General features: G+C 43.1%; 1 long non-coding RNA gene across 1 annotated transcript; it reads right to left on the bottom strand.

Moving 5' to 3' along the window:
- Positions 1-3,408: 3,408 nt before the first annotated feature.
- LOC115464222 lies at positions 3,409-11,954 on the bottom strand. Its single transcript, XR_003941249.1, has 4 exons — positions 11,942-11,954; positions 6,400-6,402; positions 6,233-6,237; positions 3,409-3,481 (listed from the first exon to the last, which is right to left on the bottom strand). It is a non-coding gene; the product is annotated as an uncharacterized LOC115464222 (long non-coding RNA).
- Between the last annotated feature and the right edge of the window lie 5,631 nt (positions 11,955-17,585).

The following is a 17,585-nucleotide window of genomic DNA, read 5'->3' as shown; positions in this document are numbered from 1 at the left end:
ACTAGCAATATTCCATGTAGAAGGCTGCACAGGCTTCTGTTTCTGTGAGTCTGATGTCCTGCACGTACGTGCAAGACGTCAGACTCGCAGAAGCCTGCGCGGCCACATTAGTGATCTGCAAGGGCCGCCTTCTACATGGAATGTTGCTAGTGGAATAGCAACATTCCATGTAGAATCTCAAATAGTAGCAACAGTGGAGGAGTGGCCTAGTGGTTGGGGTGGTGGACTTTGGTCCTGGGGAACTGAGTTCAATTCCCACTTCAGGCACAGGCAGCTCCTTGTGACTCTGGGCAAGTCACTTAACCCTCCATTGCCCCATGTAAGCCACATTGAGCCTGCCATGAGTGGGAAAACGCGGGGTACAAAAGTAAAAACAATGTAGCATCTGAATTGGTAATGGATTGTCTTTTGGCACCAATGCATTTCAGTGGTTTTCAAAGTGATTTTCAAAGTGAATTCAACTTTATTTTTCGTAAATTAGTTCAGGATCCTACACAGTAGCTGTAGGTGCACTCTTTTTTTAAAAGATTGCATTTCCCTAGCTGTTTAACACACGCAGGACATGGATTAAGTGGGTCAAATGCGTTTACATTTGCTAATGAAATGAATGATTTACCTCTGTATTCCCTCTCACTGATGTAAAGTTGAGTGAACACTGTGTTACTGTTCTGAATCGAAGAGAAACTGGGGCATAGGATATGCAGTTCAAAAAAGCCGTTAGCAGCTGGCTTCAGCAGTTCAACCACTTAAAACCTGTAGGACTGACAATCCTGCAGACAGTAGACAGGTCTTTTTTTAGCACAGAAATAATAATAATAAGAATAACTCTCTTTCGTTCTCTTTCTCTGTCTATCTATCTATCTATATCATATTCCTATTTGCTTAAGTACAGCCTACTTTGCGGCTTAGTAAAAGGACCCCCTCAATGTGGCCATTTACACCAAGTTTTGGTTGGTCTTAGTGACTGCACCTACATTTTAATCACGGGTTGGCCACTATGCGGATTCTATTTATTTATTTATTTATTGCATTTGTATCCCACATTTTCCCACCTCTTTGCAGGCTCAATGTGGCTTACAATACATCATGAATGGTGGAGATATATAAGAAATAAACATTTAGTAATTATTTAAACCATGTCTAACTTTAGGTGAGGTTTACATAGTACTGCTAAGAGCGGTTTATTTTTTCAGTGCCATTTTTTGGGGTGTCATATATAGACTCTGGCCCTCTGTGTGTCAAGTGTCTGGGCTGAAGTCTGCAAGGCCGTGATGTGAGCTGTTGAAAGTATGTGCCAGTTGAGGGAAGTGATGCCACCTGACCCAGACCAACTCTGACAGGCTGATTTACGGACTTGGAATTCTATCTTTCCTAGAACTGGAAATACAAGTCCATAAATGCAATGGTGCAAAAAGAGAACTAGGTTTGGATTAAGCTGGGTCAGTAGACAGCACTAATTAGTGAACTGCTGTTCAGAAATATTAATAAACACCATGGGAAAAATTCTACAACAGGACACACACTAGCAGCTTGCTCTATAAAAGAATGTAGGCGTTGTTCCATCCCCTCAATGTGTGTGCAGGTTACCCAAATTTAATGTAATCTTAATGCTAGGACCCTTGACACAGGCACTGGCTGAATCACATCCATGGTGGGTCAACAATAAATTAGGAATGAGGTTCATTTCCCACTGCAGCTCCATGTGACTAAGCAAGTCACTTAACCCTCCATTTGCTCCATGTACAAATAAGTACCTGTACATACGTAAACCACTTTGAATGTAGTTGCAAAAACCACAAAAAGGTGATATATCAAGTCCCATTAACAAGATTCCATGCACAATCTCAAAGAGTAGCAACATTCCATGTAGAACCCCAAAGAATAGCAAGATTCTAGAATCCCCAAGGAGTGGTGGAGTAGCCTAGTGGTTAGTGCAACAGGTTTTGGTCCTGGGGAACTGGGTTCAATTCCCCCTGCAGCTTCTTGTGACTCTGGGCAAGTCACCTAACCCTCCATTTCTCCAGGTTAAGTACCTGTATGTACTATGTAAACTGCTTTGAATGTAGTTGCAAAAACCATAGAAAGGTGGTATATCAAGTCCCATTTCCCTTTCCCAATTTGAGATTCTCCATGGAATGTTGCTAGTGGAGGAGTAGCCTCATGGTTAGTACAGTAGACCTTGATCCCAGGGAACTGAGTTCTGTTCCCACTGCAGCTCTTTATAACTCTGTGTAAGTCATTCAACCCTCCATTGCCCCAGGTACAAAATAAGTACTTGTACATGTTATGTGAACCACTTTGACTATAACCACAGAAAGGCAATACATCAAATCCCAACTCCTTTTCCCCCTATACCAGGGTGTGGCTCCAAGTTAATACAGGATCTATAGATTTTATTGAATTCCTAAAGCGTTCTCCAAGTCTTTTTCCTTGGAGGTCTGTGCTCTAGTCAATAGAATTTATTTTATTCAGTTAATTTTTTTTCAAGCTGTTTGCCCTTCTCTCTCCCAGGCAGGATCACAGCAAGCTACAGTTAAGCCCTTTGTGACTCACCTACTTCTCCACTTTCTCACCACCAATTGAGAGAAGACGGTAAGCTGAAAGTAATTTGTACTTCATGCCGTATTTCTGATCTGTGTGGCTGCACAGTTTACACGATCTGTGGTAGGATGCTGCACAGTTAGGGATAATTTTATAAGGGATCACTAGATTTAGGCAGCAAGGACTTGCTTAAATTTGGCATTCTAGTCATTTATGAGCATATTTTTACATTACATTACATTCTAAAGCACATATTCTGCAATTACCTACTACAATCATGGCGGATCACAAACAGTTACTAGGCAACCCTTGAAAATGACATAAAGCCATAATAAAATATACAATAGCAAAGCATAACTCAAGTCAGAAGTTACTTTTCCAAAACAAACTTTTTAAATAAATATGTCTTAAGTACTTTTCTGACTGTCATATAATTCTTAATAGTTTGCGGTAAGACATTCCAGACTGAAGGAGCTTGATAAGCTAAGGATGATATTAACTGTTTACAAAACTTTGGGCCCTGTTTACTAAGCCGTGTTATAGGCACACTAGTGTTTTTAGTGCGTGCTGAAAATTAGCGAGCACTAACACTAGAGACACTCGTAGGAATATATGGGTGTCTGTAGTGTTTAGCTAAAAAGTCTAGCGCACCTTAGTAAACAGAGCCCTTTGTGTTTGTAACATTAGGGAACTGGAATGAAAGCAGATTACAGGAAGAATAAATCTGAACTATGGGCAAGTAAATACTGCGGTACACCAAACCAAACCCAAAGGTAGAGAGGTAAAATAACCCTACTTGTAATGCAAACAACAAACCAAGAAGTAGGGGTGGACCAGCCGGGGATCAATAAAAACACCTTTTATTCAGCACCACAGTAGTGTATGACCCAACACGGGGCTGTGTTTCGACGGAACAACCTTCTGCATCAGGGGTCTGACACTGTAAACAAAAAAATATAAAAACACATGTATGTATCAAACATAGCTAAAAACAATAATAAAAAAATAATAAAAATAACCAAAAAGTTGATGAATGAACAGGTGAAACACAAAAGGACATAATGCATCAAAAAAAAATAAGAGGAAATCATATCTGAAGGATATATATGTATATGTAATGCATCTGTACCATAGGAGCCAACTTTTCAAAATTAATGGGGGTGCTAAGCCCAATGGAAATAATCCCTCCCGGGACACATACAAGGAATTTTTCCAATATTGGGGGTGCTCAAGCACCCACAGCACCCACAGAGTCGGCTCCAATGATCTGCACAGTAACAAACAATGGTAATGATGACTGTAACTCAGATATGATTTCCATGTCGGGTCATACACTACTGCAGTGCTGAAGAAAAGGTGTTTTTATTGATCCCCGGCTGTGAAGATTTCTTGGTTCACCCCTACTTCTTGGCTTGTTGAGTACATACTGCAGAGCATCACCATATCGAGTCTTGTGAATCAAAGTGATAACCTAAAATGTACACGGAGAACAATTGGCAGCCAATGAAGCTCACAATAAAATGATGTCACACTTTCAAATCCGGTTACTGCACAAATAAGGCGTACCAAAGTATTTTGCATGGTCGGCAGTTTTTTTCCAAACAGAGGCAGAACAGCCCAAAGAGACTACATTATAGTAATCTAACCTTGACAATATTTATTTATTTATTTATTTATTTATGACATTTGTATCCCGCCTTTTCCTAAACAAGTTTGGGTTCAATGTGGCTTACATCAAACAATTATAAAAGTGTTTTACAACTGATAACAACATTGCAGTAAAATAACACATGTTGAAATATCAGATTTACAGAGGATTAACAATTTGGATTAACAATTGCTAGCAATGGTAAGGAATTTAGGGACCCTTTTACTGGAGTTTTTTTTTTTTTTGTTACATTTGTACCCCGTGCTTTCCCACTCATGGCAGGCTCAATGTGGTTTACATATACAGGTACTTATTTGTACCTGGGGCAATGGAGGGTTAAGTGACTTGCCCAGAGTCACAAGGAGCTGCAGTGGGAATCAAACCCAGTTCCCCAGCATCAAAGTCTGCTGCACTAACCACTAGGCTACTCCTCCACTAGCAACATTCCATGTAGAAGTCAGCCCTTGCAGATCACCAATGTGGCCACGCAGGCTTCTATTTAACTTCTGTGAGTCTGACGTCCTGCACAGGACGTTAGACTCACAGAAACAGAAGCCTGCACAGCCTTCTACATGGAATGTTGCTAGTGGAATAGCAACATTCCATGTAGAATCTCCAATAGTACCTATTTTATTTTTGTTACATTTGTACCCCGCACTTTCCTACTCATGGCAGGCTCAATGCAGCTTACATGGGGCAATGGAGGGTTAAGTGACTTGCCCAGAGTCACAAGGAGCTGCCTGTGCCTGAAGTGGGAATTGAACTCAGTTCCCCAGGACTAGAGTCCACCACCCTAACCACTAGGCCACTCCTCCACTCTGTTCAAACCCTCTCCAACCCATCCTAAACTGTCTTACCATATTCAGGACACAAACTGTAGAAGTCTGCCTGGCACTGTCCTCATGTTCCAACTAAGGGAGTTTCACAATATATTTCAGAAGTGGAAACAACCTGAAACCCTATCTCAATGGTTATCCAAAAACTGTAACGAAGAGTCCAGTAATGCTTTTATAGCAATATACAATTCTTTTTTAAAAAACGAGGAAAAGACCTCAGAACACCCAAATGCTTACTTTAGATTTTCAGCGTCTTTAGCTGGGGTCGTGGTATTCATCATTGGTCATAAAAACCTCGTAGTGAAACGGATCTGGTCGCCGTCGGGTGACAGATAAGTGCTCGACTTTTTTGCTTCAGAAATTATTGAAAAAATGTTCCTACTGCAAAGACAATTGTAATATATGGTCAGATAAGACAGACCTTTTTTTTCCCCCTAAAATAAAAAAAATGGTTATTATAAATAAAGTTTGATGACATATTTTAAATGGTGATAAAATAAATGAAAAAAAAAAAAAACTACGAGGTTTTTATGACCAATGATGAATACCATGACCCAGTGGCGTTCCTAGCGTAGATGGCACCCGGGGCGGATCGCCGATGCGTCCCCCCCCCCCGGGTGCAGCACCCCCCACCTGCGAAATAACACCTTCCCCCCTCCCCGGCAAAATTACACCCCCCTGGGTGCACGCCGCTGGGGGAGGGGGGGTGCCGCGGCGCGCACCTGTGGCCTCCTTCCGCGAACTTCACTCGTTCGTGAAATCGGAGCCCACAGGCATGTGCCGCGGCACCCCCCAGTGGCGTGCACCCGGGGTGGACCGCCCCCACCACCCCCTCTTGGTACGCCACTGCCATGACCCCAGCTAAAGACGCTGAACATCTAAAGTAAGCGTTTGGGTGTTTTGAGGTCTTTTCCTCGTTTTTTAAAGAAGAATTGTATATGGCCATAAAGCATTACTGGACTCTTCGTTACAGCCGTCGAAGCCCTTTCCAGCCCACTGTAAACTTTCTTGCCTTCACTTCTTATGCTAGTAAGTCCCTACTTTTCTTTATAGGTTAGACTTTAATAAGTGCATTTTTGGCACCTAAACATTGGCACCCTCTTACAGAATTAACCTCCCTAAATGCCTCTGTATTTTTCTTATCTGATGCCCTATTCATGTAGACTCTTGTCATAATGCAAAATACAAGCTAATGCACACGTCAAACTTTACCTACTTGAGCACACAGTTATGGAACGCATTGCCGCGCAACTTAAAAACGATCCACGAACTAACGAGCTTCCGCAAACTACTGAAAACCCATCTCTTTAACAAGGCATACCACAAAGATCAACCAATGTGAATACACACAACTCCTCCACAGATATTCAGGACTGTCTTACAATATTTTCTTGTAATACTACCATCATGTTTTATCATTATCGTGTTGACCAAGACCCTCCTATAACACTAAATATGTATTTTCTAATATATTTCCACTATTCATGATGTATTGTAAGCCACATTGAGCCTGCAAAGAGGTGGGAAAATGTGGGATACAAATGCAATAAATAAAAATAAATAAATAAATAATGCGCCAGAGAGTGGCCTAGGAGGAGTGGCCTAGTGGTTAGGGTGGTGGACTTTTGGTCCTGGGGAACTGAGGAACTGAGTTCCATTCCCGGCACAGGCAGCTCCTTGTGACTCTGGGCAAGTCACTTAACCCTCCATTGCCCCATGTAAGCCGCATTGAGCCTGCCATGAGTGGGAAAGCACAGGGTACAAATGTAACAAAAATAAAATAGATACTATTGGAGATTCTACATGGAATGTTGCTATTCCACTAGCAACATTCCATGTAGAAGGCTGTGCAGGCTTCTGTTTCTGTGAGTCTGACGTCCTGCACATACGTGCAGGACGTCAGACTCACAGAAGCAGAAGCCTGCGCGGCCACATTGGTGATCTGCAAGGGCTGACTTCTACATGGAATGTTGGAATAGCAACATTCCATGTAGAATCTCAAATAGTAGCAACAGTGGAGGAGTGGCCTAGTGGTTAGGGTGGTGGACTTTTGGTCCTGGGGAACTGAGGAACTGAGTTCCATTCCCAGCACAGGCAGCTCCTTGTGACTCTGGGCAAGTCACTAAAACCCTCCATTGCCCGCCGCATTGAGCCTGCCATGAGTGGGAAAGCGCAGGGTACAAATGTAACAAAAATAAAATAGATACTATTGGACATTCTACATGGAATGTTGCTACTATTGGAGGTTCTACATGGAATGTTGCTATTCCACTAGCAATATTCCATGTAGAAGGCTGCGCAGGCTTCTGTTTCTGTGAGTCTGACGTCCTGCACAGACTCACAGAAGCAGAAGCCTGCGCGGCCACATTGGTGATCTGCAAGGGCCGACTTCCACATGGAATGTTGGAATACCAACATTCCATGTAGAATCTCCAATAGTAGCAACAGTGGAGGAGTGGCCTAGTGGTTAGGGTGGTGGACTTTGGTCCTGAGGAACTGAGTTTGATTCCCACTTCAGGCACAGGCAGCTCCTTGTGACTCTGGGCAAGTCACTTAACCCTCCATTGCCCCATGTAAGCCGCATTGAGCCTGCCATGAGTGGGAAAGCGCGGGGTACAAATGTAACAAAAATAAAAAAAAATAAGAGACTGTAAATTTTGGTCCTTGAAGGCAGCGAACAAGTCTGGCTGTAGGATACCCACACCAAATGTTCATTAGATCTATCAGAAGTACATCTGGTCTAAACACAAGTTAATTTGCATATTTTGCTTGGTTTGGAAAGCAAGTTTGTTTGTTTTCCTCTAGTCCCTTGGAAACTGAGATTCTCAGATTTGGCCTTGTCTGCAGTAGGTCTCCAGCAATAACTTTCTTTTCAGTGACTCCTCATTTAGGCAGGAGGGCAATGAGTCACATGGGCCCCCTCTTTCAATCCCAAATAAATTAAAAAAGAGTCAAAGTGAGGCCTGACTGCAATTCAGTAAGGAATAAAGTAGCATAGTTTTCTTCTCATGTAGGCGTTACACCCTAAAGACTCCCTTTTATTCTGGGATGTAAAAAAAATTGCTTGGCCCAGGGTGAAAGGTGAGAATTTGCATCTTAATACGTCCCGCTGGAATGCAGCAATGTGAAACTAAGTGAAACTAAAAGAGCAGCTTCTCTGTTGAGAGTTCATTTTCAGCATGCAGAATCTCTAGATCTGTGAAGGAAAATTTTGCTTAAAAAAATAATTGAATAAAAGCTGCCCCTCCCCTCTCCCCCCCCCCCCCCAACACACACACATATTCACAGAAGATAAAAGAGCTTGGTTTAGACATAAAATTAGTGCGAAAAGATGCTGGATGTGTGGATGTCTGTGTGTGAGAGAGAAAGAACATGCTGGGGCAGATCAATTAGCAAACTTCTGTTTTTTTGTTCTCTGCTTATACGAGTTTTGATAGCATTTAAGCTTGTAAAAACACATGAACAAAAGCCCTTCACATAGAGCTGGCCAAGATTTATTAGCCGTCAAACAGAGAATCTCACACTGGGAGACAACAGAAGCCAAACCTTTAAGGAATTAGGTTTTGGTGCCACTTTCAGAACGTCTATGAAAATTCAGCTGGTGGTGGGGTGGTCATCGGTCCACGTAATTCAGTCTATGGATTTCAAATGTACGTTGAACGTAATTCCTTTCTGCGCCTTCCAGCTAAGAAGATAAAAACAAATCAACAGCTCGATTCTACATATAGCGCCTGAAAAATCGTGGCCGAAAAAAATTCCGCTTAGGCATAGTCTGCCGTTTATAGAATATGCCCAGCCAGTTTATAGAATATGCCTAGCGGCCATGCCTGCACTTTAGTCTAGGCGTGGCCATTTACGCCAAGTAAAACAACCTGCGACTAAGTTAGGTGCATGTAATTTTCGGAATGCCCACGCTCCGTCCAATCCACGCCCATGGCTGTGCCCCCTTCTTGGCAGCGCACATTAGAATTTACAAGCACAACTTTACAGAATACGCCTAGCAAGTTGTGCAAGTAAATTCTAATGAATGCTAATTAGTATCAATAATTGCTTGTTGATTGGCAATTATCAGTGATGATGGACTTGTTAAGTAATTAAATGGCGCACACAAATCCAGAATATGACCAGATTTACGTTCACAATTTCAGTCACGCTATGTAGAATCTGAGGGCAAATGTGTGTTTCAGGCAGCAGTATTGACTGGCAAAGGCCAATGCTGTCTGTAGAGGCGTAGGAAGGGTGGGGCAGCGGGGGCGGTCCGCCCCGGGTGCACGCTGCTGGAGGGTGCAGAGAACAGCCGCACGCCTGTCGGCTCTGCTGGTTCCCTGCTCCCTCTGCCCCGGAACAGGTTACTTCCTGTTCTGGGGCAGAGGGAGCCACACACACATTACTCCCAGTGCTGTCCTTGATCCAACCGTCCCATCAACTAGTCAAATAAATTGGTCAGATTCATCTCACAAGATTTACCTCTAGTAAATCCATGCTGTTTTTGAACGCTGTAATCCAATGGATTCCAAGAACCACACTATCTTCCATATTTTAACTTACCACCGAGGTCTAAGTGGCATGAAGTTCCCAGTATCTTCATCTGCTTCCATTTTTGCACAGAAGAACCACATCTGCCTACCATCCCTTCACTATTAAGTACCCTCAGATGTATCCTGTTCTGCCCCATTGCTTTGTCTACTTTGATTTTAGCCAGCTCCTTAAGAACAAAATCTTCTGAAAAGAGAAGAAATCTTGAGCTAGGCAGAATTCAAACCTAGAATTTTCTGATCTGTAGTCAGATGCATTATCCATTGAGCCACTGGTCCTGTTACATTGGTAATGCCTGTTCTTCCCAGAAATAGTGTTTGACGCACCAAGAATCAAAGCCCTGGCAGTCTGATTTAAAGGCTGGAGACTTATGGCTGGGACAATTTGGAAATATACCTTTCAGAGTTCTATTTCTTCAGATCTGGTCATCAGTTTAGTGAAAATCTTAGTGAAAGTAATATATTGGCCCACAGATAACTATTTAATGGATTTATAGTGTCTCCCCTCTCCACTGGAGAAATGTTGAGCTGCTAAGCTTCAATGATCAATGGTGTGAATATTCCAGTAAATATTTCAGTCTTCCTGCTGGCGTAGCCACAGGTGGGCCTGTGTGGGCTGGGCCCACCCACTTTGAACTCAGGCCCACCCAAAATTGTGACACTCTTGCTGTGGCTGGTGGGTATCCCCAAACCTTGCCAGCTGAAGATTTTTTTCTCCTTGGGTATCCCTCGCTCTTCCAAATGTCAGCCAGCAGCACTTGCCTTGAGCTGAGGATGAGGCCAGCCCTTCTGCACATGCTCAGTTTTTGCACATGCAAAAGCACTGAGCATGCACAGCCTGCCAGCAGCAGCATCGGTTTGAGGCAAGTACTGCTGGCTGCCATTTGAAAGAGTGCTGGCTGCTCAAGGAGGAGGAGAAAATCTTCAGCTGGCAGGGTTTGGGATCCCCGCCTGCTCAAGTATTTAATATTTGGGGGTTGCGGTCAGGGAGGGGTGGAGTGAGGAGCAAACTGGAGGGGGACCGGGGGATGAATTCCATGCCCGCCCACCTTGGGCTCAGGCCCACCCAAAATTGACCATTTGGCTATGCCCCTGAAATACCATACGGAAGCAAACATCTAATACTAAGCTTTATTGTTAGTGGCAAGACACATATCAGCTAATATTGCAAGAGATATAACGTGGAGGGGCATAATTGAACGGAAACGTCTATCTCCATGGGCGTTTATCTCCGAGAACGGGTCCGTGAAGGGGCGGACCGAACCGTATTTTTGAAAAAAATAGACGTCCATGTTTTATTCGACAATTTGTGAGCTGGGCGTTTTTGTTTTTCAGCGATAATGGAAAATGAAAGCGCCCAGCTCAAAAACGAATAAATCCAAGGCATTGTTCGTGGGAGGGGCCAGGAGTCGTAGTGCACTGGTCCCCCTCACATGCCAGGACACCAACCGGGCACCCTAGGGGGCACTTTTACAAAAACAAAAAAAAAGGTAAAAGAGCTCCCAGGTGCATAGCACCCTTCCCTTGAGCCCCCCCAAATCCCCCTCAAAACCCACTGCCCACAAGTCTACACCATTACTATAGCCCTAAGGGGTGAAGGGGGGCACCTACATGTGGGTACAGTGGGTTTGGGGGGGTTGGACGACTAATAAGCATTAAGCAGCACAATTGTAACAGGTGGGGGGGGGATGGGCCTGTGTCTACCTGCCTGAAGTTCACTGCACCCCCTAACAACTGCTCCAGGGACCTGCATACTGCTGCCAGGGAGGTGGGTATGACATTTGAGGGTGAAAATAAAAAGTTGTGAAACATCATTTTTTGTGGTGGGAGGGGGTTAGTGACCACTGGGGGAGTCAGGGGAGGTCATCCCCGATTCCCTCTGGTGGTAATCTGGTCATTTAGGGCACTTTTTGGGGCCTTATTCGTGAAAAAACAGGGTCCAGGAAAAGTGCCCTAAATTCTAGCTACAAACGAATACTTTTTTTCCATTATCGGTGAAAGGCGCCCATCTTTGTTCGGGTGATAACCACGCCCCAGTCCCGCCTTCACCACGCCTCCGCCACGCCCCGTCAACTTTGTACGCTTCCGCGATGGAGTGCAGTTGAAAACGTCCAAAATCGCCTTTCCATTATACCGATTTATCCGTTTTTGTGAGATAAACGTCTATCTCCCGATTTGGGTCGAAATCTAGGCGTTTTTCTCTTTCAATTATAAGTTGGATAGTAACATAGTAGATGACAGCAGAAAAAGACCTGCACGGTCCATCTAGTCTGCCCACGATAAACTCATGTGTATACCTTACCTTGATTTGTACCTATCTTTTTCAGGGCACAGACCGTATAAGTCCACTTTGTTGGAGAGGCTACTGAAATTTAGGACACAGAAAATTGAAAGTCTGAACTCAGAACTAAGAAGAGACTGTCAAAATTTGAAGGTACTTTGTACCCTTTTTTTTTTCATTTCTGTACATAAGTATTGCCATACTGGGAAAGACCAAAGGTCCATCGAGCCCAGCATCCTGTTTCCAACAGTGGCCAATCCAGGTCACAAATACCTGGCAAGATCCCAAAAATGTACAAAACATTTTATATTGCTTATCCCAGAAATAGTGGATTTTCCCCAAGTCCATTTAATAACGGTCTATGGACTTTTCCTTTAGGAAGCCGTCCAAACCTTTTTTAAACTCCGCTATGCTAACCGCCTTTACCACGTCCTCTGGCAACAAATTCCAGAGTTTAATTACACATTGAGTGAAGAAAAATTTTCTCCGATTTGTTTTAAATTTACTACACTGCAGTTTCATCGCATGCCCCCTAGTCCTAGTATTTTTGTAATGCGTGAACAGACGCAGAAGTTTGGACGGTGGCTGACTTTTACGGAATGACGTAAGCATGTATCACAAACAGCAGACCAACAAACAGAGAAAACTGTAGCAAGGACTTTAATTCTACCAAATACACTTATGCCTGACGTGGCCACGTTTCGCCAAAGGCTGCATCAGAGGCAAAACTAGAAAGGTAGTTCTTTCTAGAATAACAATCTAGTTGAAACCCTTAAGGACTTGCTGGTTAATACATCTCGACTGTTATTCTAGAAAGAAGTGTGCTTGCTGACCCTACCTTTCTAGTTTTGCCTCTGATGCAGCCTTTGGCGAAACGTGGCTACGTCAGGCATACGTGTATTTGGTAGAATTAAAGTCCTTGCTACAGTTTTCTCTGTTTGTTGGTCTTCACATTTTCCTTTTCTTTCTGCTAATCTGATTCTGTTACATTTATCTTTTTTCTATTTCTATAATAACGTGTACAATTTTATGTTTATTTTTACTTACAGCTTATATTCTTTCGGGGCATAGGGATGGGGTTCTTTTTTTTTCACTAGGGTGTTTGCACACTTTATCTGAACTTTGCCATACTTCTGGTATACATTTGGTTATCACATATTGCTGTGTCAGCACCCAGCAATACACAAACTACCGTATTATGAACATGCTGAAGCCTGCCTAGCAGTTTCTTAGATAAACCTATATACAGTGAGTAATAGTGATCTAGATGTCCAACCACAAAATCCCCAGAAGACAGACATGAAACAAGTTACAAATATTACAGAGTTTAGCAAAATACAAATGAAAAAAAAACACTGTTAATGTGAGAGTACCAACTAGATTTACTAAAGGACCCAATCTCATAAAGCATGCTATTTATTACCACCATTAGTATTTTATGCACCAGGAATGATTTATTAATGACTAGTAAAAAAGGCCCGTTTCTGACACAAATGAAACGGACGCTAGCAAGGTTTTCCTCAGAGTGTGTATGTTTGGGAGAGTGTATGTGAGAGTGACTGTGTGAGAGTCAGAGTGAAAGTGTGAGTGTGTGAGAGAGAGAGTGAGTCTGGGTGTGAGTGTGTTTGTGAGAGAGTGTGTGTGTGAGAATCCATGCTCCTCTGTCCCCTGCCCCCTCCATTCATCCCTTTCCAGCAATTCCCCTCTCTCCCTGAGCCCTGCCCTCCCAATCCATGCCCATCCATGCTCCTCTGTCCCCTGCCCCCTCCATTCATCCCTTTCCAGCAATTCCCCTCTCTCCCTGAGCCCTGCCCTCCCAATCCATGCCCATCCATGCTCCTCTGTCCCCTGCCCCCTCCATTCATCCCTTTCCAGCAATTCCCCTCTCTCCCTGAGCCCTGCCCTCCCAATCCATGCCCATCCATGCTCCTCTGTCCCCTGCCCCCTCCATTCATCCTTTTCCAGCAATTCCCCTCTCTCCCTTCCATGACCCCCCCTCGCATCCATGCTCCTCTCTCTCCCATGTCCCAGCCTGGCCCGCCCTCTTCTCCCCCCCTTCACATCCATGCTGTCGTTTCTCCCCTGCCCTCCCGCTCTCATTGTTCAACTTTACTGGCCACCCTCTTCTCTCCCCTCAACATCCCCTTTTTTTTTTTTCTTTTTAAATTTACCTCCGTGGCGGTTCCGGCAGCGCAGCGTCAGGGAAGGAGGCGGCGCTCCCGACGTCTCTAGCCTTCCCTTCGCTGTGTTCTGCCTTCTTCTGACGTCATCCTTGACGTCAGAAGAAGGTGGAACACAGCGAAGGGAAGGCTAGAGACGTCGGGAGCGCCGCCTCCTTCCCTGACGCTGCGCTTCCGCAACCGCCACCACGGAGGTAAATCTAATATAATAAAATGCACCGTGCGTGGGTGCGATCCGTTTGTTTGGTTTTTTTTCCGCCCTCGACGTCATGACGTTTGATGCGAGGGTGGGGCAGAGACGGCTGGCTGTGGCTGGCTTCACACCATGAATCCACGAACCCTACAGGGAGTGTTTGAGTGACTTCAGAACGTTGTCTTCAGAACGTTCACGGTGCGTTTTATTATATTAGATAGTGTTAAGAACATAAGCAAATCTGCTACTATAATTATTTATTTATTTATTTATTTGTAGCATTTGTATCCCACATTTTCCCACCTATTTGCAGGCTCAATGTGGCTTACATTTGCCGTAATGGCGGTTGCCATTTCCGGGTAACAGGATTCCAAATGGTGTTGCGTTAAGGTACATACATACATGTTAACCTAGATGGAACATCACATACGTGGAACAGATCATGGTATATATATATACCGTGTGCATACATACATGGTAAAGAAGAATACATTATGGTAGTGCATGAGGGTTCCTGGGTAATAATTGGATTATATCATACATTAGGTCATCGACTATGGAGAGACCATGTTTGACACAAGGATTGTAGTAATAATGTTTGTTCATTAATGGCAAAGAGGTTAATCAGTCAAGTGATAGGATTTCGGTTGTGTCTAGGTCGTATATAGTCTTCTCATTTAGTATTTAAGATGGATGTTTATGGTACGCCTTCTTGAACAGATCTTTTTCAATAACCTTCGGAAGATAGTTAGGTCTTGCGTTTTTTTTATGACCTTCGATAGTGCATTCCATAGCTGGGTAGAAATGTATGAGAAACTGGTCACGTATGTGGATTTATATTTTAATCCTTTGCAGTTAGGGTAGTGGAGATTAAGGAATGTGCGTGCTGATCTTTTTGCGTTCCTGGTAGGCAAGTCTATAAGGTCTGACATGTAGGTTGGGGCTTCCCCGTGAACGATTTTGTGGACCAGGGTGCAAACTTTGAACGCAATTCATTCTTTTAGTGGGAGCCAGTGTAGTTTTTCTCTTAGGGGTTTGGCACTTTCGTATTTCGTTTTCCCAAATATGAGTCTGGCTGCTGTGTTTTGAGCGGTTTGAAGCTTCTTAATGATTTGATCTTTGCATCCAGCATAAATGGCATTGAAATAGTCTAGATGGCTTAACACCATTGATTGTACTAGGCTGTGGAATACTTCCCTTGGGAACAAAGGTTTGATCCTTTTGAGTTTCCACATTGAGTAGAACATTTTCTTTGCTGTGTTTTTCGCATGATCTTCGAGTGTGAGATTTCAGTCAATTGTGACTCCCAGGATTTTCAAGCTGTCTGATACCGGGAGGGTGTAGTCTGGGGTATTTATGGTATTGGGTTTGTTTGTGTTGTATTGTGAGGTCAGGATGAGACATTGTGTTTTTTCTGCGTTTAACTTTAGTTGGAATGCATCAACCCATGAGTTTATTATTTGGAGGCTGTGTGTGATTTCATTTGTGATTTCAGTTATATCTTGTTTGAACGGGATGTATATCGTGACATCATCTGCATAGATGTATGGGTTGAGTCCTTGGTTGGAGAGCGATTTGGCTAATGGTGTCATCATTAAGTTAAAAAGAGTTGGTGAGAGCGGTGATGCTTGTGGTACTCCGCATTCAGGTTTCCATGGAGTTGACGTTTTTGCGTTTGAAATCACTTGGTAGGTTTTTGCTGTTAGGAAGCCTTCGAACCAACTAAGTACGTTTCCTCCAATCCCGAAGTAGTCCAGGATGTTCAAAAGTATTTGGTGACTGACCATGTCGAACGCGCTGGACATGTCAAATTGTAGGAGAAGCATATTGTTTCCAGTTGCAATTTCTTGTTTAAATTTGGTTATGAGAGTGGTTAGCACTGTTTCAGTGCTATGGTTGGATCGAAATCCTGACTGTGATTCATGTAGTATATTGAATTTGTTTAAGTAGTTGGTAAGTTGTTTGGTTACCATTCTTTCCATTAGTTTGACTACCAGGGGGATTGATGCTACTGGTCGATAGTTGGTTGTATCGTTTAATTTTTTCTTTAAGTCTTTTGGTATGGGGTAAGAAGTGTATTTCCTTTGTCCTTGGGGAACAGTCCATGTTGCAACATGTAGTTCATGTGTGATGTAAGGTCTGTTATAAAGCGTTGGGGGGCGAGCCTTATTAGGTTGCTGGAACATAAGCAAATCTGCTACTATAATTATTGTGCTGCTCCTAAGCAAACACTGTCTATTTTTACATATTAAATATCTTGTGCTCTTTCCTTGGTTCATCGATCTGGTCCTTCTCACCCTTTTGGTTTGCTTTTGTTGTCCCTGTAGGATTGCTTGGTCTTTCCCTTTGTTGTTGGAATTAAGAACATCAAAATAGCCATACTGGGTCAGACCAATGGTCTACCTAGTTCAATATCCTGTTTCCAACAGTGACCAAGGTCACAAGTACCTGAGAGAAACCCAAATAGTAGCAACATTCCGTGCTACCAATCCCCAGGGCAATCAGTGGCTTCCCATGTTTATCTCAATAGCAGACTATGGACTTTTCCTCCAGGAACTTGTCCAAACCTTTTTTAAACCCAAACGCTAACTACTGTTACCATATCCTCCCGCAAGGAGTTCCAAAGCTTAACTATTCTTTGAGTGAAGAAACATTTCCTCCTATTTGTGTTAAAAGTATTTCCATGGAACTTCATTGAGTGTCCTCTGGTCTTTGTACTTTTTGAAAGAGTGAAAAATCGATTCACTTTTAGTATATTCATAGTAACATAGTAGATGTCTGGTTTAGTAATGAAATAGCACGTACTTGGCACTACTAACTCTCTCTTTAAGAGCCCTTCAACTGTAACTACTCCCCTAACAAGGCTCATATATGATTTTAACCTCCACCTTAACCATATATCATATAGAGATCATTCATATGTTTTTTATGTTTTTTATCGCCTCAGCAGTGCACATGACCAACTTCACTCTTTTATTGGACATTCAACAGCACCCAAATCCTCACTGGCGATAATATTTTATTAAACTGTTTCTTCATTTACTTAACTGTTCATTTTACTTTTTAATTTTTAATCTCTAAGTTACTTATAAGCAATACTTAACTTGCACTGAACGGTCAGACCAGGGGTTCAACAATGCCCTATTGTTGAACCCCTGGTCTGACCGTTCAGTGCAAGTTAAGTATTGCTTATAAGTAACTTAGAGATTAAAAATTAAAAAGTAAAATGAACAGTTAAGTAAATGAAGAAACAGTTTAATAAAATATTATCGCCAGTGAGGATTTGGGTGCTGTTGAATGTCCAATAAGAGGGCGTGCGTGCAGTTGCGCGATCCATCGGCGCCATGGGTCTCCCCTCACCTTCCTTACCA

This window comes from Microcaecilia unicolor, chromosome 3 (assembly GCF_901765095.1).
Source record: "Microcaecilia unicolor chromosome 3, aMicUni1.1, whole genome shotgun sequence".
Taxonomy (NCBI): Eukaryota; Metazoa; Chordata; class Amphibia; order Gymnophiona; family Siphonopidae; genus Microcaecilia; species Microcaecilia unicolor.
The sequence above is the reverse complement of the archived record's forward strand: the minus strand, read 5'-3'. Positions and strand labels throughout refer to the sequence as shown.